Source organism: Staurois parvus, unplaced genomic scaffold (assembly GCF_062004578.1).
Source record: "Staurois parvus isolate SC_StPar_1 unplaced genomic scaffold, SC_StPar_1.0 ptg000404l, whole genome shotgun sequence".
In the NCBI taxonomy this organism is placed as follows: Eukaryota; Metazoa; Chordata; class Amphibia; order Anura; family Ranidae; genus Staurois; species Staurois parvus.
In genome coordinates this window covers 2807569-2833854 of record NW_028318200.1, presented here as the reverse complement: position 1 = coordinate 2833854, position 26286 = coordinate 2807569, and positions in this window count along the sequence as shown.

The window sequence follows — 26286 nt, the reverse complement described above, 5'->3', positions numbered from 1 at the left end:
GCTGAGAGGGAGGCCAAAATAACGTACTATAAAAACCACCTATGTAGTCAGTTGGTCTCTGCCTTTGTGCGCCAACGTCCATCCTCAGACACTGTGGGCCCTGTGCGCTCGCGTTCCGCTGCCATGGCAGCAGGGGAGGGGTGGGGTGGTAGGAGCAGTGGCAGCTCCACCAGCAGCGGCTGCCTCAGTCTGCAGTCGATGATGAGTAGCTTTCTTCACCAGCGCAGTGAGGAAACTACTAACCAGCCGCAGCAGCAGCAGCATCAGGTGGACCTGGAGCAGGACCTCAAACAACAGGCTTGGGCCTACTTGGACAGCACCCTGCCAACCGAGGTAGACAATCCCCTTGACTACTGGGCAACGAAACTTGACCTTTGGCCCCAACTAGCTGAATTTGCCCTTGAAAGGCTGTCATGCCCGGCCAGTAGCGTGGCATCGGAGCGCGTGTTTAGTGCGGCAGGAGGTATTGTAACTCCGCGGAGGACACGACTGTCCACCCAAAGTGTGGAGAGACTCACGTTTGTGAAAATGAATCAGGCGTGGATTAGTCTGGATTTCAAACCACCAGTTCCTGACACAACTGACTAAATCCGCCATGAATCATGCCTCAAACATGTGCCACTTTCAGGTCTCCTCACACACTGCTGGTGTGTTCCATTTTTTGTCATAGGGTGCTGGCAGATTACGGGCCTCCCATAGCTGCTGCCAGGCCCCTAATCTGCCATGGGCCCCTATACCGCCTCCTCATGCTGCTGCCAGGTCCACAGTCTCTTATGCCATGTGCCACTTTCAGGTCTCCTCACACTGCTGGTGTGTTCAATTTTTTGACATAGGGTGCTGGCAGATTACGGGCCTCCCATAGCTGCTGCCAGGCCCCTAATCTGCCATGGGCCCCTATATACCGCCTCCTCATGCTGCTGCCAGGTCCAGAGTCTCTCATGGGTCCCTGTACGGCCTCCCATTGCTGCTGTCTCCATCGCCACACTCTGCCATGTGCCACTTTCAGGTCTCCTCACACACTGCTGGTGTGTTGAATTTTTTGACATAGGGTGCTGGCAGATTACGGGCCTCCTATAGCTGCTGCCAGGCCCCTAATCTGCCATAGGCCCCTATATACCGCCTCCTCATGCTGCTGCCAGGTCCAGAGTCTGTCATGGGTCCCTGTACGGCCTCCCATTGCTGCTGTCTCCATCGCCACACTCTGCCATGTGCCACTTTCAGGTCTCCTCACACTGCTGGTGTGTTGAATTTTTTGACATAGGGTGCTGGCAGATTACGGGCCTCCTATAGCTGCTTCCAGGCCCCTAATCTGCCATAGGCCCCTATATACTGCCTCCTCATGCTGCTGCCAAGTCCAGAGTCTGTCATGGGTCCCTGTACGGCCTCCCATTGCTGCTGTCTCCATCGCCACACTCTGCCATGTGCCACTTTCAGGTCTCCTCACACTGCTGGTGTGTTGAATTTTTTGACATAGGGTGCTGGCAGATTACGGGCCTCCCATAGCTGCTGCCAGGCCCCTAATCTGCCATGGGCCCCTATATACCACCTCCTCATGCTGCTGCCAGGTCCAGAGTCTCTCATGGGTCCCTGTACGGCCTCCCATTGCTGCTGTCTCCATCGCCACACTCTGCCATGTGCCACTTTCAGGTCTCCTCACACTGCTGGTGTGTTGAATTTTTTGACATAGGGTGCTGGCAGATTACGGGCCTCCCATAGCTGCTGCCAGGCCCCTAATCTGCCATAGGCCCCTATATACCGCCTCCTCATGCTGCTGCCAAGTCCAGAGTCTGTCATGGGTCCCTGTACGGCCTCCCATTGCTGCTGTCTCCATCGCCACACTCTGCCATGTGCCACTTTCAGGTCTCCTCACACTGCTGGTGTGTTGAATTTTTTGACATAGGGTGCTGGCAGATTACGGACCTCCCATAGCTGCTGCCAGGCCCCTAATCTGCCATGGGCCCCTATACCGCCTCCTCATGCTGCTGCCAAGTCCAGAGTCTCTCATGGGTCCCTGTACGGCCTCCCATTGCTGCTGTCTCCATCGCCACACTCTGCCATGTGCCACTTTCAGGTCTCCTCACACACTGCTGGTGTGTTCAATTTTTTGACATAGGGTGCTGGCAGATTACGGGCCTCCCATAGCTGCTGCCAGGCCCCTAATCTGCCATAGGCCCCTATATAACGCCTCCTCATGCTGCTGCCAAGTCCAGAGTCTGTCATGGGTCCCTGTACGGCCTCCCATTGCTGCTGTCTCCATCGCCACACTCTGCCATGTGCCACTTTCAGGTCTCCTCACACTGCTGGTGTGTTGAATTTTTTGACATAGGGTGCTGGCAGATTACGGGCCTCCTATAGCTGCTGCCAGGCCCCTAATCTGCCATAGGCCCCTATATACCGCCTCCTCATGCTGCTGCCAAGTCCACAGTGTCTCATGCCATGTGCCACTTTCAGGTCTCCTCACACTGCTGGTGTGTTGAATTTTTTGACATAGGGTGCTGGCAGATTACGGGCCTCCTATAGCTGCTGCCAGGCCCCTAATCTGCCATAGGCCCCTATATACCACCTCCTCATGCTGCTGCCAAGTCCAGAGTCTGTCATGGGTCCCTGTACGGCCTCCCATTCCTGCTGTCTCCATCGCCACACTCTGCCATGTGCCACTTTCAGGTCTCCTCACACTGCTGGTGTGTTGAATTTTTTGACATAGGGTGCTGGCAGATTACGGACCTCCCATAGCTGCTGCCAGGCCCCTAATCTGCCATGGGCCCCTATACCGCCTCCTCATGCTGCTGCCAAGTCCAGAGTCTCTCATGGGTCCCTGTACGGCCTCCCATTGCTGCTGTCTCCATCGCCACACTCTGCCATGTGCCACTTTCAGGTCTCCTCACACACTGCTGGTGTGTTCAATTTTTTGACATAGGGTGCTGGCAGATTACGGGCCTCCCATAGCTGCTGCCAGGCCCCTAATCTGCCATAGGCCCCTATATAACGCCTCCTCATGCTGCTGCCAAGTCCAGAGTCTGTCATGGGTCCCTGTACGGCCTCCCATTGCTGCTGTCTCCATCGCCACACTCTGCCATGTGCCACTTTCAGGTCTCCTCACACTGCTGGTGTGTTGAATTTTTTGACATAGGGTGCTGGCAGATTACGGGCCTCCTATAGCTGCTGCCAGGCCCCTAATCTGCCATAGGCCCCTATATACCGCCTCCTCATGCTGCTGCCAAGTCCACAGTGTCTCATGCCATGTGCCACTTTCAGGTCTCCTCACACTGCTGGTGTGTTGAATTTTTTGACATAGGGTGCTGGCAGATTACGGGCCTCCTATAGCTGCTGCCAGGCCCCTAATCTGCCATAGGCCCCTATATACCACCTCCTCATGCTGCTGCCAAGTCCAGAGTCTGTCATGGGTCCCTGTACGGCCTCCCATTCCTGCTGTCTCCATCGCCACACTCTGCCATGTGCCACTTTCAGGTCTCCTCACACTGCTGGTGTGTTCAATTTTTTGACATAGGGTGCTGGCAGATTATGGGCCTCCCATTGCTGCTGCCAGGCCCGTAATCTGCCATGGGCCCCCGTACCGACTCCTCATGCTGTGACGTTGCAACAAGGTGGAATTCAACCCTACATATGTTAGACCGCCTTTACGAACAGCAAAAGGCCATCACAGATTTCCTGATGTTAAAAGCAGATAAAGGTACTCCCTGTGTAACTTAGATGTCAGCCATTGGCAGCTCATGCGTGACACCTGCGCTTGCTCAGGCCCTTTGAGGAGGCCACGCTATTCGTGAGTCGGCAGGACTATGGGATGAACGACGTCATTCCTCTGTTGCACGTCCTGGAACAAATGCTGTTAACAATGGCTGGTCAGGGTGCGGTAGACGTGGCGCACAGATCTCAACGCCACATGACCCCTGTGGGGGCAGGACAGGAAGAAGAGGAGGAGGTAGAGGAGGACATTTGTGCTCAGGAATTATTGAGTGAAATGGGTGGTTTTTCCACTCAGCGGACAGGAGTGGAGGAGCAGGAGCATCTGGTAGAGGAGGAGGAGGAGGAGACAGAGGACCCAGACGCACCGTGGCAGTATGCTGTGGAGATGGAGGCAGGGAGTCCCTCGTATTCCTTGGCACAAATGGCCCATAGCATGCTCGGTTGCTTGCGTAGCGACAGCCGAATAATAACCATCAGACAGAGGGATGACTTTTGGCTGTCCACCTTGTTGGATCCTCGCTACCGTTCAAAAATGGTGGCCTTTTTCACACCTGCTGAGAGGGAGGCCAAAATAACGTACTATAAAAACCACCTATGTAGTCAGTTGGTCTCTGCCTTTGTGCGCCAACGTCCATCCTCAGACACTGTGGGCCCTGTGCGCTCGCGTTCCGCTGCCATGGCAGCAGGGGAGGGGTGGGGTGGTAGGAGCAGTGGCAGCTCCACCAGCAGCGGCTGCCTCAGTCTGCAGTCGATGATGAGTAGCTTTCTTCACCAGCGCAGTGAGGAAACTACTAACCAGCCGCAGCAGCAGCATCAGGTGGACCTGGAGCAGGACCTCAAACAACAGGCTTGGGCCTACTTGGACAGCACCCTGCCAACCGAGGTAGACAATCCCCTTGACTACTGGGCAACGAAACTTGACCTTTGGCCCCAACTAGCTGAATTTGCCCTTGAAAGGCTGTCATGCCCGGCCAGTAGCGTGGCATCGGAGCGCGTGTTTAGTGCGGCAGGAGGTATTGTAACTCCGCGGAGGACACGACTGTCCACCCAAAGTGTGGAGAGACTCACGTTTGTGAAAATGAATCAGGCGTGGATTAGTCTGGATTTCAAACCACCAGTTCCTGACACAACTGACTAAATCCGCCATGAATCATGCCTCAAACATGTGCCACTTTCAGGTCTCCTCACACACTGCTGGTGTGTTCCATTTTTTGTCATAGGGTGCTGGCAGATTACGGGCCTCCCATAGCTGCTGCCAGGCCCCTAATCTGCCATGGGCCCCTATACCGCCTCCTCATGCTGCTGCCAGGTCCACAGTCTCTTATGCCATGTGCCACTTTCAGGTCTCCTCACACTGCTGGTGTGTTCAATTTTTTGACATAGGGTGCTGGCAGATTACGGGCCTCCCATAGCTGCTGCCAGGCCCCTAATCTGCCATGGGCCCCTATATACCGCCTCCTCATGCTGCTGCCAGGTCCAGAGTCTCTCATGGGTCCCTGTACGGCCTCCCATTGCTGCTGTCTCCATCGCCACACTCTGCCATGTGCCACTTTCAGGTCTCCTCACACACTGCTGGTGTGTTGAATTTTTTGACATAGGGTGCTGGCAGATTACGGGCCTCCTATAGCTGCTGCCAGGCCCCTAATCTGCCATAGGCCCCTATATACCGCCTCCTCATGCTGCTGCCAGGTCCAGAGTCTGTCATGGGTCCCTGTACGGCCTCCCATTGCTGCTGTCTCCATCGCCACACTCTGCCATGTGCCACTTTCAGGTCTCCTCACACTGCTGGTGTGTTGAATTTTTTGACATAGGGTGCTGGCAGATTACGGGCCTCCTATAGCTGCTTCCAGGCCCCTAATCTGCCATAGGCCCCTATATACTGCCTCCTCATGCTGCTGCCAAGTCCAGAGTCTGTCATGGGTCCCTGTACGGCCTCCCATTGCTGCTGTCTCCATCGCCACACTCTGCCATGTGCCACTTTCAGGTCTCCTCACACTGCTGGTGTGTTGAATTTTTTGACATAGGGTGCTGGCAGATTACGGGCCTCCCATAGCTGCTGCCAGGCCCCTAATCTGCCATGGGCCCCTATACCGCCTCCTCATGCTGCTGCCAAGTCCAGAGTCTCTCATGGGTCCCTGTACGGCCTCCCATTGCTGCTGTCTCCATCGCCACACTCTGCCATGTGCCACTTTCAGGTCTCCTCACACACTGCTGGTGTGTTCAATTTTTTGACATAGGGTGCTGGCAGATTACGGGCCTCCCATAGCTGCTGCCAGGCCCCTAATCTGCCATAGGCCCCTATATAACGCCTCCTCATGCTGCTGCCAAGTCCAGAGTCTGTCATGGGTCCCTGTACGGCCTCCCATTGCTGCTGTCTCCATCGCCACACTCTGCCATGTGCCACTTTCAGGTCTCCTCACACTGCTGGTGTGTTGAATTTTTTGACATAGGGTGCTGGCAGATTACGGGCCTCCTATAGCTGCTGCCAGGCCCCTAATCTGCCATAGGCCCCTATATACCGCCTCCTCATGCTGCTGCCAAGTCCACAGTGTCTCATGCCATGTGCCACTTTCAGGTCTCCTCACACTGCTGGTGTGTTGAATTTTTTGACATAGGGTGCTGGCAGATTACGGGCCTCCTATAGCTGCTGCCAGGCCCGTAATCTGCCATAGGCCCCTATATACCACCTCCTCATGCTGCTGCCAAGTCCAGAGTCTGTCATGGGTCCCTGTACGGCCTCCCATTCCTGCTGTCTCCATCGCCACACTCTGCCATGTGCCACTTTCAGGTCTCCTCACACTGCTGGTGTGTTCAATTTTTTGACATAGGGTGCTGGCAGATTATGGGCCTCCCATTGCTGCTGCCAGGCCCGTAATCTGCCATGGGCCCCCGTACCGACTCCTCATGCTGTGACGTTGCAACAAGGTGGAATTCAACCCTACATATGTTAGACCGCCTTTACGAACAGCAAAAGGCCATCACAGATTTCCTGATGTTAAAAGCAGATAAAGGTACTCCCTGTGTAACTTAGATGTCAGCCATTGGCAGCTCATGCGTGACACCTGCGCTTGCTCAGGCCCTTTGAGGAGGCCACGCTATTCGTGAGTCGGCAGGACTATGGGATGAACGACGTCATTCCTCTGTTGCACGTCCTGGAACAAATGCTGTTAACAATGGCTGGTCAGGGTGCGGTAGACGTGGCGCACAGATCTCAACGCCACATGACCCCTGTGGGGGCAGGACAGGAAGAAGAGGAGGAGGTAGAGGAGGACATTTGTGCTCAGGAATTATTGAGTGAAATGGGTGGTTTTTCCACTCAGCGGACAGGAGTGGAGGAGCAGGAGCATCTGGTAGAGGAGGAGGAGGAGGAGACAGAGGACCCAGACGCACCGTGGCAGTATGCTGTGGAGATGGAGGCAGGGAGTCCCTCGTATTCCTTGGCACAAATGGCCCATAGCATGCTCGGTTGCTTGCGTAGCGACAGCCGAATAATAACCATCAGACAGAGGGATGACTTTTGGCTGTCCACCTTGTTGGATCCTCGCTACCGTTCAAAAATGGTGGCCTTTTTCACACCTGCTGAGAGGGAGGCCAAAATAACGTACTATAAAAACCACCTATGTAGTCAGTTGGTCTCTGCCTTTGTGCGCCAACGTCCATCCTCAGACACTGTGGGCCCTGTGCGCTCGCGTTCCGCTGCCATGGCAGCAGGGGAGGGGTGGGGTGGTAGGAGCAGTGGCAGCTCCACCAGCAGCGGCTGCCTCAGTCTGCAGTCGATGATGAGTAGCTTTCTTCACCAGCGCAGTGAGGAAACTACTAACCAGCCGCAGCAGCAGCAGCAGCAGCATCAGGTGGACCTGGAGCAGGACCTCAAACAACAGGCTTGGGCCTACTTGGACAGCACCCTGCCAACCGAGGTAGACAATCCCCTTGACTACTGGGCAACGAAACTTGACCTTTGGCCCCAACTAGCTGAATTTGCCCTTGAAAGGCTGTCATGCCCGGCCAGTAGCGTGGCATCGGAGCGCGTGTTTAGTGCGGCAGGAGGTATTGTAACTCCGCGGAGGACACGACTGTCCACCCAAAGTGTGGAGAGACTCACGTTTGTGAAAATGAATCAGGCGTGGATTAGTCTGGATTTCAAACCACCAGTTCCTGACACAACTGACTAAATCCGCCATGAATCATGCCTCAAACATGTGCCACTTTCAGGTCTCCTCACACACTGCTGGTGTGTTCCATTTTTTGTCATAGGGTGCTGGCAGATTACGGGCCTCCCATAGCTGCTGCCAGGCCCCTAATCTGCCATGGGCCCCTATACCGCCTCCTCATGCTGCTGCCAGGTCCACAGTCTCTTATGCCATGTGCCACTTTCAGGTCTCCTCACACTGCTGGTGTGTTCAATTTTTTGACATAGGGTGCTGGCAGACTACGGGCCTCCCATAGCTGCTGCCAGGCCCCTAATCTGCCATAGGCCCCTATATACCGCCTCCTCATGCTGCTGCCAAGTCCAGAGTCTGTCATGGGTCCCTTTACGGCCTCCCATTCCTGCTGTCTCCATCGCCACACTCTGCCATGTGCCACTTTCAGGTCTCCTCACACTGCTGGTGTGTTCAATTTTTTGACATAGGGTGCTGGCAGATTATGGGCCTCCCATTGCTGCTGCCAGGCCCGTAATCTGCCATGGGCCCCCGTACCGACTCCTCATGCTGTGACGTTGCAACAAGGTGGAATTCAACCCTACATATGTTAGACCGCCTTTACGAACAGCAAAAGGCCATCACAGATTTCCTGATGTTAAAAGCAGATAAAGGTACTCCCTGTGTAACTTAGATGTCAGCCATTGGCAGCTCATGCGTGACACCTGCGCTTGCTCAGGCCCTTTGAGGAGGCCACGCTATTCGTGAGTCGGCAGGACTATGGGATGAACGACGTCATTCCTCTGTTGCACGTCCTGGAACAAATGCTGTTAACAATGGCTGGTCAGGGTGCGGTAGACGTGGCGCACAGATCTCAACGCCACATGACCCCTGTGGGGGCAGGACAGGAAGAAGAGGAGGAGGTAGAGGAGGACATTTGTGCTCAGGAATTATTGAGTGAAATGGGTGGTTTTTCCACTCAGCGGACAGGAGTGGAGGAGCAGGAGCATCTGGTAGAGGAGGAGGAGGAGGAGACAGAGGACCCAGACGCACCGTGGCAGTATGCTGTGGAGATGGAGGCAGGGAGTCCCTCGTATTCCTTGGCACAAATGGCCCATAGCATGCTCGGTTGCTTGCGTAGCGACAGCCGAATAATAACCATCAGACAGAGGGATGACTTTTGGCTGTCCACCTTGTTGGATCCTCGCTACCGTTCAAAAATGGTGGCCTTTTTCACACCTGCTGAGAGGGAGGCCAAAATAACGTACTATAAAAACCACCTATGTAGTCAGTTGGTCTCTGCCTTTGTGCGCCAACGTCCATCCTCAGACACTGTGGGCCCTGTGCGCTCGCGTTCCGCTGCCATGGCAGCAGGGGAGGGGTGGGGTGGTAGGAGCAGTGGCAGCTCCACCAGCAGCGGCTGCCTCAGTCTGCAGTCGATGATGAGTAGCTTTCTTCACCAGCGCAGTGAGGAAACTACTAACCAGCCGCAGCAGCAGCATCAGGTGGACCTGGAGCAGGACCTCAAACAACAGGCTTGGGCCTACTTGGACAGCACCCTGCCAACCGAGGTAGACAATCCCCTTGACTACTGGGCAACGAAACTTGACCTTTGGCCCCAACTAGCTGAATTTGCCCTTGAAAGGCTGTCATGCCCGGCCAGTAGCGTGGCATCGGAGCGCGTGTTTAGTGCGGCAGGAGGTATTGTAACTCCGCGGAGGACACGACTGTCCACCCAAAGTGTGGAGAGACTCACGTTTGTGAAAATGAATCAGGCGTGGATTAGTCTGGATTTCAAACCACCAGTTCCTGACACAACTGACTAAATCCGCCATGAATCATGCCTCAAACATGTGCCACTTTCAGGTCTCCTCACACACTGCTGGTGTGTTCCATTTTTTGTCATAGGGTGCTGGCAGATTACGGGCCTCCCATAGCTGCTGCCAGGCCCCTAATCTGCCATGGGACCCTATACCGCCTCCTCATGCTGCTGCCAGGTCCACAGTCTCTTATGCCATGTGCCACTTTCAGGTCTCCTCACACTGCTGGTGTGTTCAATTTTTTGACATAGGGTGCTGGCAGATTACGGGCCTCCCATAGCTGCTGCCAGGCCCCTAATCTGCCATGGGCCCCTATATACCGCCTCCTCATGCTGCTGCCAGGTCCAGAGTCTCTCATGGGTCCCTGTACGGCCTCCCATTGCTGCTGTCTCCATCGCCACACTCTGCCATGTGCCACTTTCAGGTCTCCTCACACACTGCTGGTGTGTTGAATTTTTTGACATAGGGTGCTGGCAGATTACGGGCCTCCTATAGCTGCTGCCAGGCCCCTAATCTGCCATAGGCCCCTATATACCGCCTCCTCATGCTGCTGCCAGGTCCAGAGTCTGTCATGGGTCCCTGTACGGCCTCCCATTGCTGCTGTCTCCATCGCCACACTCTGCCATGTGCCACTTTCAGGTCTCCTCACACTGCTGGTGTGTTGAATTTTTTGACATAGGGTGCTGGCAGATTACGGGCCTCCTATAGCTGCTTCCAGGCCCCTAATCTGCCATAGGCCCCTATATACCGCCTCCTCATGCTGCTGCCAAGTCCAGAGTCTGTCATGGGTCCCTGTACGGCCTCCCATTGCTGCTGTCTCCATCGCCACACTCTGCCATGTGCCACTTTCAGGTCTCCTCACACTGCTGGTGTGTTGAATTTTTTGACATAGGGTGCTGGCAGATTACGGACCTCCCATAGCTGCTGCCAGGCCCCTAATCTGCCATAGGCCCCTATATACCGCCTCCTCATGCTGCTGCCAGGTCCAGAGTCTCTCATGGGTCCCTGTACGGCCTCCCATTGCTGCTGTCTCCATCGCCACACTCTGCCATGTGCCACTGTAAGGGACCGCCCGGCGGTACTACTAGCACTCCACTGAATAGGCGTCCCCAGCGCACGGAGTCTAAGTCCCAGGGTGCTTGTTCACCAGGGCCCCTGATGGTGGGGATGGACTTGGAGCTCCCTGAGACCAGGTCGTGACTACCGGGTGCGTCCGTCAGTGGTAGTAGTATGCGCAAGGGGCTCCCACGGGGAAGAGTCTGATGTGAGGAGGTCAGAAGACCCCACTGCACGGGATGGATGGATGGATGAGCAGGGTCAGACGGGCCGGGTCGGTAACAGAGAGGGCGGCAAGGTACAAGGCAGCGGGCATAGAATGGTCGGGTCACACGCCAGGTCAGCAACAGCAGGTCAAATCCAATAGGGGGCATTCAGGAGAGAGGTCAGGCAAAGCAAGGGTCAGAACAGGCGAAAACAGCAAGGTCAGGTTCAATCCGGGTCAATAACTTACAGGGTACAGGTTCACAGGATTCAGAATGCAGGAAAGACCAGAAGGCACTGAATGACAGCTCAGGGTCGTTTAAATATCCCGCCCTGCGCTGCCATTGGTGCCCAGCGGGCGGCCGCGGCTTCTACTGCGCATGCGCGAACTCGAACGCCGCGGCCGGCCCGGAACCAGTGCTCGAGTCCCTGCGCCGGGCGGCATACTGCGCCTGCGCCGGGACCAACGCGGCGGGGATCGAGGGGATCCCTGACAGCCACTTTCAGGTCTCCTCACACTGCTGGTGTGTTGAATTTTTTGACATAGGGTGCTGGCAGATTACGGGCCTCCTATAGCTGCTGCCAGGCCCCTAATCTGCCATAGGCCCCTATATACCGCCTCCTCATGCTGCTGCCAAGTCCAGAGTCTGTCATGGGTCCCTGTACGGCCTCCCATTGCTGCTGTCTCCATCGCCACACTCTGCCATGTGCCACTTTCAGGTCTCCTCACATTGCTGGTGTGTTGAATTTTTTGACATAGGGTGCTGGCAGATTACGGGCCTCCCATAGCTGCTGCCAGGCCCCTAATCTGCCATGGGCCCCTGTACCGCCTCCTCATGCTGCTGCCAGGTCCACAGTGTCTCATGCCATGTGCCACTTTCAGGTCTCCTCACACTGCTGGTGTGTTCAATTTTTTGACATAGGGTGCTGGCAGATTACGGGCCTCCTATAGCTGCTTCCAGGCCCCTAATCTGCCATAGGCCCCTATATACCGCCTCCTCATGCTGCTGCCAAGTCCAGAGTCTGTCATGGGTCCCTGTATGGCCTCCCATTGCTGCTGTCTCCATCGCCACACTCTGCCATGTGCCACTTTCAGGTCTCCTCACACTGCTGGTGTGTTGAATTTTTTGACATAGGGTGCTGGCAGATTACGGGCCTCCCATAGCTGCTGACAGGCCCCTAATCTGCCATGGGCCCCTATACCGCCTCCTCATGCTGCTGCCAAGTCCAGAGTCTCTCATGGGTCCCTGTACGGCCTCCCATTGCTGCTGTCTCCATCGCCACACTCTGCCATGTGCCACTTTCAGGTCTCCTCACACACTGCTGGTGTGTTGAATTTTTTGACATAGGGTGCTGGCAGATTACGGGCCTCCTATAGCTGCTGCCAGGCCCCTAATCTGCCATAGGCCCCTATATACCGCCTCCTCATGCTGCTGCCAGGTCCAGAGTCTCTCATGGGTCCCTGTACGGCCTCCCATTGCTGCTGTCTCCATCGCCACACTCTGCCATGTGCCACTTTCAGGTCTCCTCACACTGCTGGTGTGTTCCATTTTTTGTCATAGGGTGCTGGCAGATTACGGGCCTCCCATAGCTGCTGCCAGGCCCCTAATCTGCCATGGGCCCCTATACCACCTCCTCATGCTGCTGCCAGGTCCAGAGTCTCTCATGGGTCCCTGTACGGCCTCCCATTGCTGCTGTCTCCATCGCCACACTCTGCCATGTGCCACTTTCAGGTCTCCTCACACTGCTGGTGGGTTCCATTTTTTGTCATAGGGTGCTGGCAGATTACGGGCCTCCCATAGCTGCTGCCAGGCCCCTAATCTGCCATGGGCCCCCGTACCGACTCCTCATGCTGCTGCCAGGCCCGTAATCTGTCATGGGCCCCTGTTGTCGCTTGTTGGCATATTCCGCTCGTTCAGATGCTCCTTCTCCTGCTACTCCTCTTCACGGATTCCGTCAGCAGTCTTTCTTGGAATCCGTTTCCAAGAGACAACAGTTTGCGAGCACGCACCCGACGGTGCAGAAGCTGAACGTCCTCCTGTCCAAGTTGCTGCTGCCAGGCTCGTAATCTGTCATGCGCCCCTGTACCGCCTCCTCATGCTGCTGCCAGGTCCAGAGTGTGTCATGGGCCCCCGTACCGACTCCTCATGCTGCTGCCAGGCCCGTAATCTGTCATGGGCCCCTGTACCGCCTCCCCATGCTGCTGCCAGGTCCAGAGTGTGTCATGGGTCCCTGTACGGCCTCCCATTGCTGCTGCCAGGCCCGTAATCTGCCATGGGCCCCCGTACCGACTCCTCATGCTGCTGCCTGGCCCGTAATCTGTCATGGGCCCCTGTACCGCCTCCTCATGCTGCTGCCAGGTCCAGAGTGTGTCATGGGTCCCTGTACGGCCTCCCATTGCTGCTGTCTCTATCGCCACACTCTGCCATGTGCCACTTTCAGGTCTCCTCACACTGCTGGTGGTTTCCATTTTTGTCATAGGGTGCTGTATGGCCTCCCATTGCTGCTGCCTCCACCGCCACACTGTGGCTCCACACTCTGGTTTTGGCACCGTGACTGCCCAAATGAGTGAAGTGTGCGGTGATTCTAAGATCGACGGCACTCATCTGCATGTCATACTGACTGACAGTATTATTTCTCTTCCCCAGCAGACTCCAAGGGCATTTAAATTAAAGGTACAGTGTTCTGCACTAATATTAAGTCTCTCTGAAGCCTAGAAACACCCTTTTTTAAGTTAAATTCACAGCGAATATATTCGACTCGAATCGAAATTTTTCCACAAATTCGCCGAATCAGTCGAATCGAATTTTTTAATACTTCGCTCATCTCTACTTATTGTCCTCCTTAAACTTAAAGTGTTACTAAACCCACAACAGTAAAATTGGTCTGTATATGCAGTAAAACATGCTTGTTATACTCACTGTGGAACCTAAGGAGTTAATCCTCATTGTGTAAAAAGGCTGTTTGATCCTGACTTCTCTGACCCTCCCCTTCTTCCAGTGCCCCCCTCTTATCTCCTGATAAGACATATCATGTGGAGACACTCTGCACATAGTCAATTTGGTGTGTATTGCTAGATAGTTTTTTTTTCTTGGGAGAGTGCTTTTGATCATCACAGGGCCAATCAGAACTGTCCAGACAGAGAGTCATGGGTTCTGCATCCTCCTAGAGCAGAATTAAAACTCCTCCTACAAGCTTTTTAACATGTGCTCTGCTGAACACTGACAGAAGTCACAAGTCTGGTTCAACTAGTAATGAGAAAAAGCATTTAGCAGTTTATAGTTACTAAAATAATTGCATTTCCATGTTCTGCGTACTGTGGGAGATCAGATAGAGTGAATGCAGGGTCTTGGGTTTAGTAACACTTTAATCTGTTCTTCCCCTTGCCCCTTAGAAGCAATATTCAAAAGCCCAGCTCCAGTCCCCCCACCCCCCTTGGACCCCCCATCCCCAGTCCTCTTACCCTCTTGGAACCACTCTGCACATGTAATTGCTGAAAATATTTTTAATACAGTACATACCTTTTTCCATCTTTCCTCTGGCCTGTCGTGATATCTCAGGGTCTTTCCACTTTTTTTGTAGCAGCAGTGATGGGTTGTCCCCAATACTATACAGCGCTGACGTAATCCATCCAACAGGTTGCTGGATAGAAGGAGTGAGTAGATTCAGGGTAATCAGGCATAGGAAGTTAACAAGTTCCATGCTTCTTTCCTTTTTTTGACCTGGTAACCCTGCAAACCACACACTTCCTGTCCCTTCATGGCTACACTCACCTCCCCATTATACAGTCATGGCCGAAATTGTTGGCACCCTTGATATTTTTCCTGAAAATCAAGTATTTCACACAAAAAAGGTATTGCATTAACACATGTTTTGCTATACACATGTTTATTCCCTTTGTATGTATTGGAACAAATATAAAACAGAGGCAGAAAAGCAAATATGACATAATGTCACACAAAACCCCAAAAATGGGCTGGACAAAAGTATTGGCACCCTTAACTTAATATTTGGTTGCACACCCTTTGGAAAACATAACTGAAATCAGTCGCTTCCTATAACCATCAATAAGCTTCTGACACCTCTCACCCGGAATTTTGGACCACTCTTCCTTTGCAAACAGCTCCAGGTCTCTCTTATTGGAAGGACACCTTTTCCCAACAGCAATTTTAAGATCTCTCCACAGGTGTTCAATGGGATTTAGATCTGGGCTCATTGCTGGCCACTTCAGAACTCTCCAGCGCTTCTTTGCCATCCATTTCTGAGTGCTTTTTGACGTATGTTTGGGGTCATTGTCCTGCTGGAAGACCCAGGATCTTGGACGCAAACCCAGCTTTCTGACACTGGGCCCTACAGTGCGACCCAAAATCCTTTGGTAATCCTCAGATTTCATGATGCCTTGCACACAGTCAAGGCACCCAGTGCCAGAGGCAGCAAAACAACCCCAAAACATCATTGAACCTCCACCATATTTTACCGTAGGTACTGTGTTTTGTTCTTTGTAGGCCTCATTCCGTTTTCGGTAAACAGTAGAATGATGTGCTTTACCGAAAAGCTCTATCTTGGTCTCATCTGTCCACAAGACGTTTTCCCAGAAGGCTTTTGGCTTACTCAAGTACATTTTGGCAAACTGTAGTCTTGCTTTTTTATGTCTCTGTGTCAGCAGTGGGGTCCTCCTGGGTCTCCTGCCATAGCGTTTCATTTCATTTAAATGTCGACGGATAGTTCGCGCTGACACTGATGCTCCCTGAGCCTGCAGGACAGCTTGAATGTCTTTGGAACATGTTTGGGGCTGCTTATCCACCATCCGGACTATTCTGCGTTGCAATCTTTCATCAATTTTCCTCATCCGTCCACGACCAGGGAGATTAGCTACAGTGCCATGGGTTGCAAACTTCTTGATAATGTTGCGCACTGTGGACAAAGGCAAATCTAGTTCTCTGGAGATGGACTTGTAACCTTGAGATTGTTGATATTTTGCCACAATTTTGGTTCTCAGGTCCTCAGACAGTTCTCGTCTCCTCTTTCTGTTGTCCATGCTTAGTGTGGCACAGACAGACACACAATGCAAAGGTTAAGTGAACGTCTCTCCTTTTTATCTGCTTTCAGGTGTGATTTCTATATTGCCCACACCTGTTACTTGCCCCAGGTGAGTTTACAGGAGCATCACATGCTTGTAACATTCTTATTTATCCGCAGTTGTGAAAGGGTGCCAATACTTTTGTCCAGCCCATTTTTGGAGGTTTGTGTGACATTATGTCGAATTTGCTTTCTTTCCTCCCTTTTTTTGTTTTGTCCCAATACACACAAAGGGAATAAACATGTGTATAGCAAAACATGTGTTAATGCAATACGTTTCGTGAGAAATACATGATTTCCTGGAGAAATATCAAGGGTGCCAACAATTTCGGCCATGACTGTATCTATAGTAGGAACCATGGCTGGACTTCAAGCATCCCTGCCTTTGTCTTGATTACATGGTAGTTGATAGGATTAAACATTTACACAAGAAAGATAAAATTGTTTTTGCTGTCTTCTCAGATCACAAGACATGACAAGTATTGCACTTCTGGCAAGATCAACAGGTATTTTCTGAAATTGCTTCTTAACCTGAAAAAAAAGAAAACAACCACTACATCCAAGTACTGGTAAATGCACAATATACTATATTTTTGTTTTTGGATATCCTCTAACCAATACAGCACTGACTTTTTGCACAAAAATTAGCAGCCAGCACTTATCAGGAGTCCTTTAAGAGATAACTTATTTTAACATGAGAACAAAGAAAGTGGTCTTAATTGTTTCAGACAAAACAGGTTGATTTCAAAATACACTGCTCAATTAAAGGATATCTCATGCTGGATATCTATATGGATATGGACTGGGTAATTTTTTAGGAATATAAGGATGCCCCATTGTTTGATGGAAATGAAAATTATCCACCTACAGAGGATTGAATTCAAAGACACCCCAAAAATCAAAGTGAAAAAATGATGCAGCAGGCTAGTCCATTTTGCGGAAATTTAATTGCAGCAACTCAAAATGGTAGTTTGCATGGCCCACACGTGCTTGTATGCATGCCTGACAATGTTGGTTATGCTCCTAATGAGAGGACAGATGGTGTCCTCGGGTATTTCCTCCCATATCTGGACCAGGGCATCACTGAGCTCCTGGACAGTCTGAGCTGCAACCTGGTGGCATCGGATGGACTGAAACATAATATCCCAGAGATGTTCTATTGGATTTAGGTCAGGTGAGTGTGGGGACTATTCAATGGTATCAATTCCTTCATCCTCCAGGAACCGTCTGCATACTCTCACCACATGAGGCCGGGACATGCACCAGGAGGAATCCAGGACCCACTGCACCAATGTAGGGTCTGATAATGGTTGCAAGGATTTCATCACGATACCTAATGGCAGTCAGGTGCCATTGTCTAGCCTGTAGAGCTCTGTGGGTCTCCCCATGGATATGCCTCCCCAGACCATCACTGACCCCACCACCAAATCGGTCATGCTGAATGATGTTACAGGCAGCATAACGTTCTCTATGGCTTCTCCAGACCCTTTCAGGTCTGTCACATGTGCTCAGGGTGAACCTGCTCTCATCTGTGAAAAGCACAGGGTGCCAGTGGCAAACCTGCCAATTCTGGTGTTCAATGGTAAATGCCAATCAAGTTCTATGGTGCTGAGCAGTGAGCACACTCCACTAGAGGACGTTGGGCTCTCAGGCCATCCTCATGAAGTCTGTTTCTGATTGTTTGGTCAGAGACATTCACACCAGTGGCCTGCTGGAGGTCATTTTGTAGAGCTCTGGCAGTGCTCATCCTGTTCCTCCTTGCACAAAGGAGCAGATACCGGTCCTGGTGATGGGTTAAGGACCTTCTACGGCCCTGTCCAGCTCTCCTAGAGTAACTGCCTGTCTCCTGGAATCTCCTCCATGCTCTTGAGACTGTGCTGGGAAACAGCAAATCTTCTGGCAATGGCAAGTATTGATGTGCCATCCTGGAGGAGTTGGACTGCCTGTGCAAACTCTGTAGGGTCCAGGTATCGACTCTTGCTACCAGTAGTGACACTGACCCTATCCAAATGCAAAACTAGTGGTCAGAAATGATGAGTAGGGAAATAAATGTCAGTGGCTTCCACCTGTAATACCATTCCTGTTTTGGGGGTTGTCTCATTGTTGCTCATCTAGTGCACCTGTTGTTAATTTCATTAACACCAAAACAGCTGAAACTGATTAACAACCCCCTCTGCTACTTAACTGACCAGATCAATATCCCAGGAGTTTCATTGACTTGATGTTATACTCCGATTAAAAAGTGTTCCTTTAATTTTTTTGAGCAGTGTGTGTGTGTATTATATATATATATATATATATATATATACAGTTGCAAGAAAAAGTATGTGAACCCCTTGGGATTACGTGGAGTTTTGCATGAATTGGGCATAAAATGTTCTCTGAACGTGATCTAAGTCACAACAATAGAAGAACGCAGTCTGCTGAACATAATACTACACAAACATTAGATGTTGCCATGGTTTAATTGCACATAACATGTAAACATTCACAGTGCAGGGAGGAAAAAGTATGTGAACCTTTGGACTTAATAACTGCTTGACCCTCCTTTGGCAGCAATAACCTCAACCAAACGTTTCCTGTAGTTGCAGATCAGACCTGCACAACGATCTGGAGTAATTTTGGACCACTCCTCTTCACAAAACTGTTTCAGTGTAGCAATATTCTTGGGATGTCTGGTGTGAATCGCTCTCTTAAGGTCATGCCACAGCATTTCAATCGGGTTGAGGTCAGGACTCTGACTGGGCCACTCCAGAAGGCATATTCTGTGCTGTTGCAGCCATTGTTTTGTTGAATTACTTGTATGCTTTGGGTCATTGTCCTGTTGCATCACCCATCCTCTGCGGAGCTTCAGTTGGCGGACAGATGGTCGTACGTTTTCCTGCAAAATGTCTTGATAAACTCTGGAATTCATTTTCCCATCAATGACAACAATCCGTCCAGGCCCTGAGACAGCAAAGCAGCCCCAAACCATGATGCTCCCTCCGCCATGTTTCACAGTGGGGATGAGGTTTTGATGTTGGTGTGCTGTGCCTTTTTTTCTCCACACATAGTGTTGTGTGTTCTTCCCAAACAACTCAATCTTGGTTTCATCTGTCCACAGTATATTTTGCCAGTAGTGCTGTGGAACATCCAGGTGCTCTTTTGCAAACTTCAAACGTGCTGCAATATTCTTTTTGGACAGCAATGGCTTCCTCCGTGGTGTCCTCCCATGTACTCCATTCTTGTTTAATGTTTTCCTTATTGTAGATGTGTCAACAAAAATGTTAGCATGTGCCAGAGATTTCTGTAGGTCTTTAGCTGACACTCTGGGATTCTTCTTTACCTCATGCAGCATTCTGCGCTGTGCTCTTGCAGCCATTTTTACAGGACGACCACGCCTAGGGAGAGTAGCAACAGTGCTAAACTTTCTCCATTTGTAGACAGTCTGTCTTACCGTGGACACATGAACATCAAGGCTTTTGGAGATACTTTTGTAACCCTTTCCAGCTTCATGAAAGTCAACAATTCTTGATCATAGGTCTTCTGAGAGCTCTTTTCTGCGAGGCATGGTTCACATCAGACAGTGCTTCTTGAAACCAGTAAACCCAAAATAGGTGTGTGTTTTTTAAGGGCAGGACAGCTGACAGCAACACATCCAATATCATCACACTGATTGGAGTCAAGGTTGGCTCACTCCTGGCTCCAATTAGCACTGGGAGAAGTCATTAAGCTAGGGACTCACATACTTTTTCCTCCCTGCACTGTGAATGTTTACATGTTATGTACAATTAAACCATGGCAACATCTAATGTTTGTGTAGTATTATGTTCAGCAGACTGTGTTCTTCTATTGTTGTGACTTAGATGACGTTCAGAGCACATTTTATGCCCAATTCATGCAAAACTCCACGTAATCCCAAGGGGTTCACATACTTTTTCTTGCAACTGTATATATATGTATGTGTGATGTTTGATACTATTTTCATTCTAGATTTGACATTTAGAAAGATATTTTGTATTTGAGTATAACTAAAGGAGAAACTTTTTTTTTATGTTTTGGATAGCGTGGAGAGGTATTAGAACACCTATTAGGTTTTTTTGAACAGTGTACAATGTATTCTGTAAAAACGAATGGCCTACAATTAAGTTTATATTTTCTCCAAAATGCAGAACATTGCATCCTCCTTTATTATGCTAAAATAAAAGCTACATTTTATTGGGCTCATCATATCTTCCAGATACTAACCATTTAATGCTGACCCAGAAAATAGTGGCTGCCTTGCACAATGTGAGCGAAAAGTTCTAGTTGTTCTAAAATCTGAGATTACTAAGAATATCTGTACCAAGAACAGTTAGTAAAGAAACTGAAAAATAACAGATAACCCTTAAAAAATACCATCATTAAAAGCAATATCGATTTTGAAAGTGTAAAAATTAAGCAAGATCCAATACTTGACATTAAAATTATATGAATAAATGTATTATGAAAATCAAGTATGTCAATTTCATTATCAGTGTTTAGAGATGACAAGCAACAGGAAACAGGCAAATATTTTTTTGTTGGAACATACTTTTGTACTTGGAGCAGATAGGACGTGCAAATAGGGGAAAATGTGGTTGCTATGCACAACACATCCATAGTTCAATACCAGGATACATGATCTGCTGAATGAGCAAACAGGACTGGCTCCACAGGCAAGTGGCAGAATGAGCCTCTGATCTGGACACACAGGCAAACAGCTGTAGGCACAGGATTACCTGAATTCAGTCTTGGCACACTAGACAGTTGACACCGTGCTATTTGTAGTGGCTGGGTCTTCTCAGAAAGCAGCTTACTTTTGTCCTCCAACCCAGCTGTCTGCACACCTGGATTACCAATGGAGGGCACAGCATCTGGCGACAGATCACCTGCCCAATCACTTCTGACTCATTAGGAGCAGTGTCTCTGCACACCTAATGGGAGTGTTCAGGAGTCCAGTGACTTGTGAAAGCCCAGAGGTTTGTGGGAAAAGTAGTCAAAGGAGCCATACATAAATAATAACCCCAACCATGGGACTGTAAATGAAGCACATGACCATTTGGTTGTATAATCCATACACATAACAAATTTATTAAACCCTATGTACATATCTCATCACAATAAAATACAATAAAAGATAATATTGAGATGGTTAGTAAAATAAATAATATGCCCATGTACAATAATCATGTTATAAATTAATTCCCAATAGTGATATTTACCTAGAAGTCCATTTGTAACATCGATACATGATTGCATTCAAAACTCAACACGTTTCATGAATCTCTGTCCACTTCCTCAGGAGAAAATTCAAGATGTGTATCTGTAAAGGATATGTTGATAACAGTATAACAATACTGCATAATGGAGACAAGGGAGAGCGGAAAGAAGGCGCCACTAAGTGCAGTATGGCAGAAAAACTTTAATGACAAACAGTAGAAATGCACTGACAGGAGTAAATAAAGGTAGAAGGCTTGTAGAAGTAGCTAGAGGCTTGTAGCCTGTGATTACTGCTCTTCCCTTCTGGTTTTCTGTGTTCCTCCGGTGACATCACATCCGCCCATGTATTCCACACTGGTCAGCAGGGTGGCTTCCTGCTCCACTTCAGATTGCCTCCTCGGACTTCACTTCCAGCACTACCATTAGACTTTTCCACTGGCGTTTCCCTACAAGATGGAGAAGAGCGTCCCCTCTTCTGGATATGTAGATATGCTTTACCTTTATTTACTCCTGTGAGTAGATTTCTACTGTTTGTCATTAAAGTGTTTTTACCATACTGCACCTACTGGGGCCTCCTTCCCTCTCTCTCTGGTCTCCATTGTTCAGAGCTGGCTTACTTTGCAGGATGGCAGCCGCTGTTTAATCCCCAAGTATATAAAGGACTCAATATCTACACAAATAAATATGGACTCCATTGGCAGTGTTTTTAATCTTGTTTAATTTATATCGTTGCTTGTGTACACATGTCCTTTACCTTTTTTTTACACCATAATTTTATCTTATTGTTAACAATACTGCATGATGAAATAAAGGACTCCCGATATTCATCAGATCGCCCTACTACTTAAAGTACATGTAAACCCTAAATGCAAAACATTTAGTTTGCTAAATCCCTATGTATCATAGACAACTGCTAAAGAAAAAATAAAACTATTGTTTACACTTTTTTCAATTTTGTATTGTCTGCCAGTACTGCTGATCTTTTGCAACAGTTTCCTGTCTAGATGCATGTGGTCCAATGGTGGCTGCATGGAGTCTGTGGTAACAGTGAACCATATATGTTTAATGTATGTTGACATGGCTGCTTTGTAGTCTCCATCATTAGCTTATGTGGCAGGTGACAGATGGTTGTCACTCTATACTGTAACAAGAAGTGCCTGAACAAGAATAAGAAAATGAAGTATGGAGATACAAGTAATATAGTAAATTCTCTCAATACTCAGTGTACTTATACTAGACATGTGTGCTTTGTTTAGTTACGGTTTGTTTTTCGGATACAAATTTCATTTTCGGAAATTTGGATGTATATGAATCTCTGAATGTACACAGAACTGAATGTCAATGAATCTGAAAGAAAGCGATATCAAAATGAACAAATACTATAATTTCATTTGGATGATGATCATCCAAATGAAACATCATCCAATGCACGCTCAATTGGGTTGAGATCAGGTGATTGACTCAGCCATTGCAGAATATTCCACTTCTTTTCCTTAAAAAGTTCTGTAAAAAGAATGTACACAGAACTGAATGTCAATGAATCTAAAAGAAAGCGATATCAAAATGAACAAATACTATAATTTCATTTGGATGATGTAACGTGATGGAAAATTAGTTTGGGCCCATGGGAAAATGAATTTATTTGTTGAACTTGTTCAATAATTTTGATAACTAATGGATAAGAATTTATTTTAATCGTTAAGTCAGAGACACGACACCAGCCGATATTGCTGAATCAGCTCATGCCATTTCTATTGGTAGGTTGGACTAGTGTCTGAAAATATTGAATCCGTCTGATTAAATAATATATTGAATATAGAGCAATCTTCCGAAAAACTGCAACAATTTTTCAAATCCACCTGGACCAACATATACTGTACATATACAAAATGAATGGAGAAGATACCGCTAGGTCCATATATATTTGGACACAGGCACAATTTTTTTTACTTATGGCTCTGTATGCCACCAGAATAAATTAAAATGAAACAATCTAAATCAATTTGAAGTGCAGACTTTCAGCTTTAATTCAAGGGGTTGAGCATAAATATCAAGTACAAATTTTAGGAACTGCAACCATTTTTATACACAGTACCTCCATTTTCAGGGGCTCAAGTGTAATTGGATAAATGAATATAATCATAAATAAAATGTTCATTTTTAATATTTTGTTGAGAATTCTTTACTGGTAATGACTGCCTGAAGTCTGGAACCCATGGACATTACCAAAGACTGTGTTTCCTCCTTTCTGATGCTTTGCCAGGCTCTAACTGCAGCGGTATTCAGTTGCTCTTTGCTTTTGGCTCTTTCTGCCTTTGGTATTGCCTTCAGCAAGTGAAATGCACGCTCAATTGGGTTGAGATCAGGTGATTGACTCAGCCATTGCAGAATATTCCACTTCTTTTCCTTAAAAAGTTCTTGAGTTGCTTTTGCAGTGTGTTTTGGATCATTGTCCATCTGTACTGTGAAGCGCTGTCCAATCAACTTTGCTGCATTTGGCTGAATCTGGGCTGACAGTATATCTCTAAACACTGCAGAATTCATCCGGCTGCTTCTGTCTTCTGCCACATCATCAATAAACACCAATGACCCAGTGCCACTGGAAGCCATGCATGCCCATGCCATCACACTGCCTCCACCATGTTTTACAGATGACGTTGTGTGCTTTGGATCCTGAACTGTTCCAAGCCTTCTCCGCACTTTTCTTTCTGTCATTCTGGTACAGATTAATCTTCGTTTCATCCGTTCAAAGAATGCTTTTCCAGAACTGGTCTGGCTTTTTTAGAGGGTTTTTTGCAAAGTCTAATCTGTTTTTTTTTTCTCCAGGCTTATGAATGGTTTGCACCTTGCAGTGAACCCTCTGTATTTGCTCTCGTGAAGTCTTCTCTTGATTGTAGACTTTGACAGTGATACGCCCACCTCCTGGAGAGTGTCTTTCACTTGTCTGGATGTTGTGAATGTGTTTTTCTTTACCATAGAGAGGATCCTGTGATCATCCACCACTGTTGTCTTCTGTGGATGTCCATGCCTTTTTATGCTGTTGAGCTCCTCAGAATGTACCAAACTGTTGATTTGGCCACTCCTAATGTTGCTGCTATCTCTCTGATGGATTTGTTTCATTTTTAAAGCCTTACAATAGCCTGTTTCACTTGCATGGACAGATCCTTTGAACGCATAATGTAGGTTCACAGCAATAGATTCCAAATGCAAATACCACACTTAGAATCAACTCCAGATCTTTTACATGCTTGATTAATGAAGAAATAATGAAAGCGTAGCCCACATCTGGCCATGAAACAGATTTTGATTCAATTGTCCAATTACTTTTGGTCCCTTGAAAAAGGGGGGATGGCTACTCTTAAGAGCTGTAATTCCTAAACCCTTCCTCCAATTTGAATGTACATACCGTAAAATAAAATCTGAGAGTGTGCACTTTCAGCCCATATCCATTATATAACTATAGCTTGAATATGTTTTGGTAAATACCTGAAAAAAACTAAAATTGTGCCTGTGTCCAAATACATATGGACCTAACTGTACCAAATGAATTCCGAAAAAGAATCGGTTCAACAGAACGGATATGACAAAATTAAATTCTTCAATGAACAACTGCATCTGAAACAAAACAAAAATGTCCAGCGTGCACATGTCTATATGCTACTCCTATTAGTAATTCATATTTTTAGATGTTAATAAGCCAAATTTTATTGTTATTTATTTCTTCAATTTTGGATCATGTTCTCTGTGTGTTTTAATAGCCTGTGCTAAAGAACAAACCCGTGTAAATAACCTTTGTCGAATCTGAGAATGATCTTCCAGGTCTTCATTGTGTCAGTCAGACCATTATAGTACTAGATCGCTATATGTCCTGATATTTGTTAATCAGAACTGTGTCCTGAACCCAACCTTAACAACATGTTATCTGTGAACAATATGGGGTCAGATAGTCAGACTGGAAAATTGGATGCTGCGCGTCTACCCTAAACCCAAATGCTGCCTCTGTATATCAGTAATTGTGAGAGTAAACCAAATTATTAATTCATGTGCACATCTAGCAGTAAATTCCCTTAGCATCTGATTGCCTCTATAATGAAATACTAAAGTAAAGAATATTTCATATGTTTATTTTCAGAGAAGACGCTGCATAGCTGTCAAGAGGAATACACGCTATACAATTAATTTGAACACTGAGAAAGCCATGGAATTATTCATTATCTGCTCCCTAATGATCGTGTACATGCCAAGTAATTAGTACAGTCTACAGCATCCAGAGCTTGAACAGCCATCACCTGGCTATCGATCGTAGACCTGTGCTTTATGAGGCTGATCAATATAAATATTCAGTGCTGCCCCTCTGGTAGGGCAATGTTTAAAGTTGTCCTGTGTACTTGTCAACGGATGACAGATGTGTCTGTAGATGTTAAATGTGTCTGTAAGGGATTTGGAAGATCAGGATAAAAGGTCAGCCTTGTGAATTGAACCAAACTGTGAAAACATTGCATGAATGACACAGCTGATGTATTTGTGTTGTCTTAAGCTGAACTTTTCTATCTTTCTTCCGTTAAAAGCTGTAAAGAGAAGCTCTACATTTAATATCAAAGATAACCATATGGTCTTTCATGGGCTGTCAATTTTGATTTAACGATCCACCTAAGATGGTTGCGCACTATCATGAATACCGTTAAGAAATGAAAGTAAATGTTTTATTGCACATCTGAGGACATTGACATTCAGAGGTGAGACACATTATTCAATTGTAGTTGCTACCATTAGCTTACCTAATGGGAAGAAACAACAAACAAGGAATAACTACAGAAAGTAATGCTAAGCCCAATAATGTACTTTCAGCATGCTTGGAAGAGTGATTGACCAGCAATGTCTTCAAGACTATTCATTTCCATGTGACTTTTGTATTTACATAGACTGAACTAAGGTTATCTTAAGTTTTATTCCTGCTGCAGTATGTTAAATCATCTCATAGTATCGGTAGACCAACATCAAACTGGTATTTTGGATACTGTATTGACACTTGTGGGTTAAAAGTATGAGGTGTTTGCAGAGTA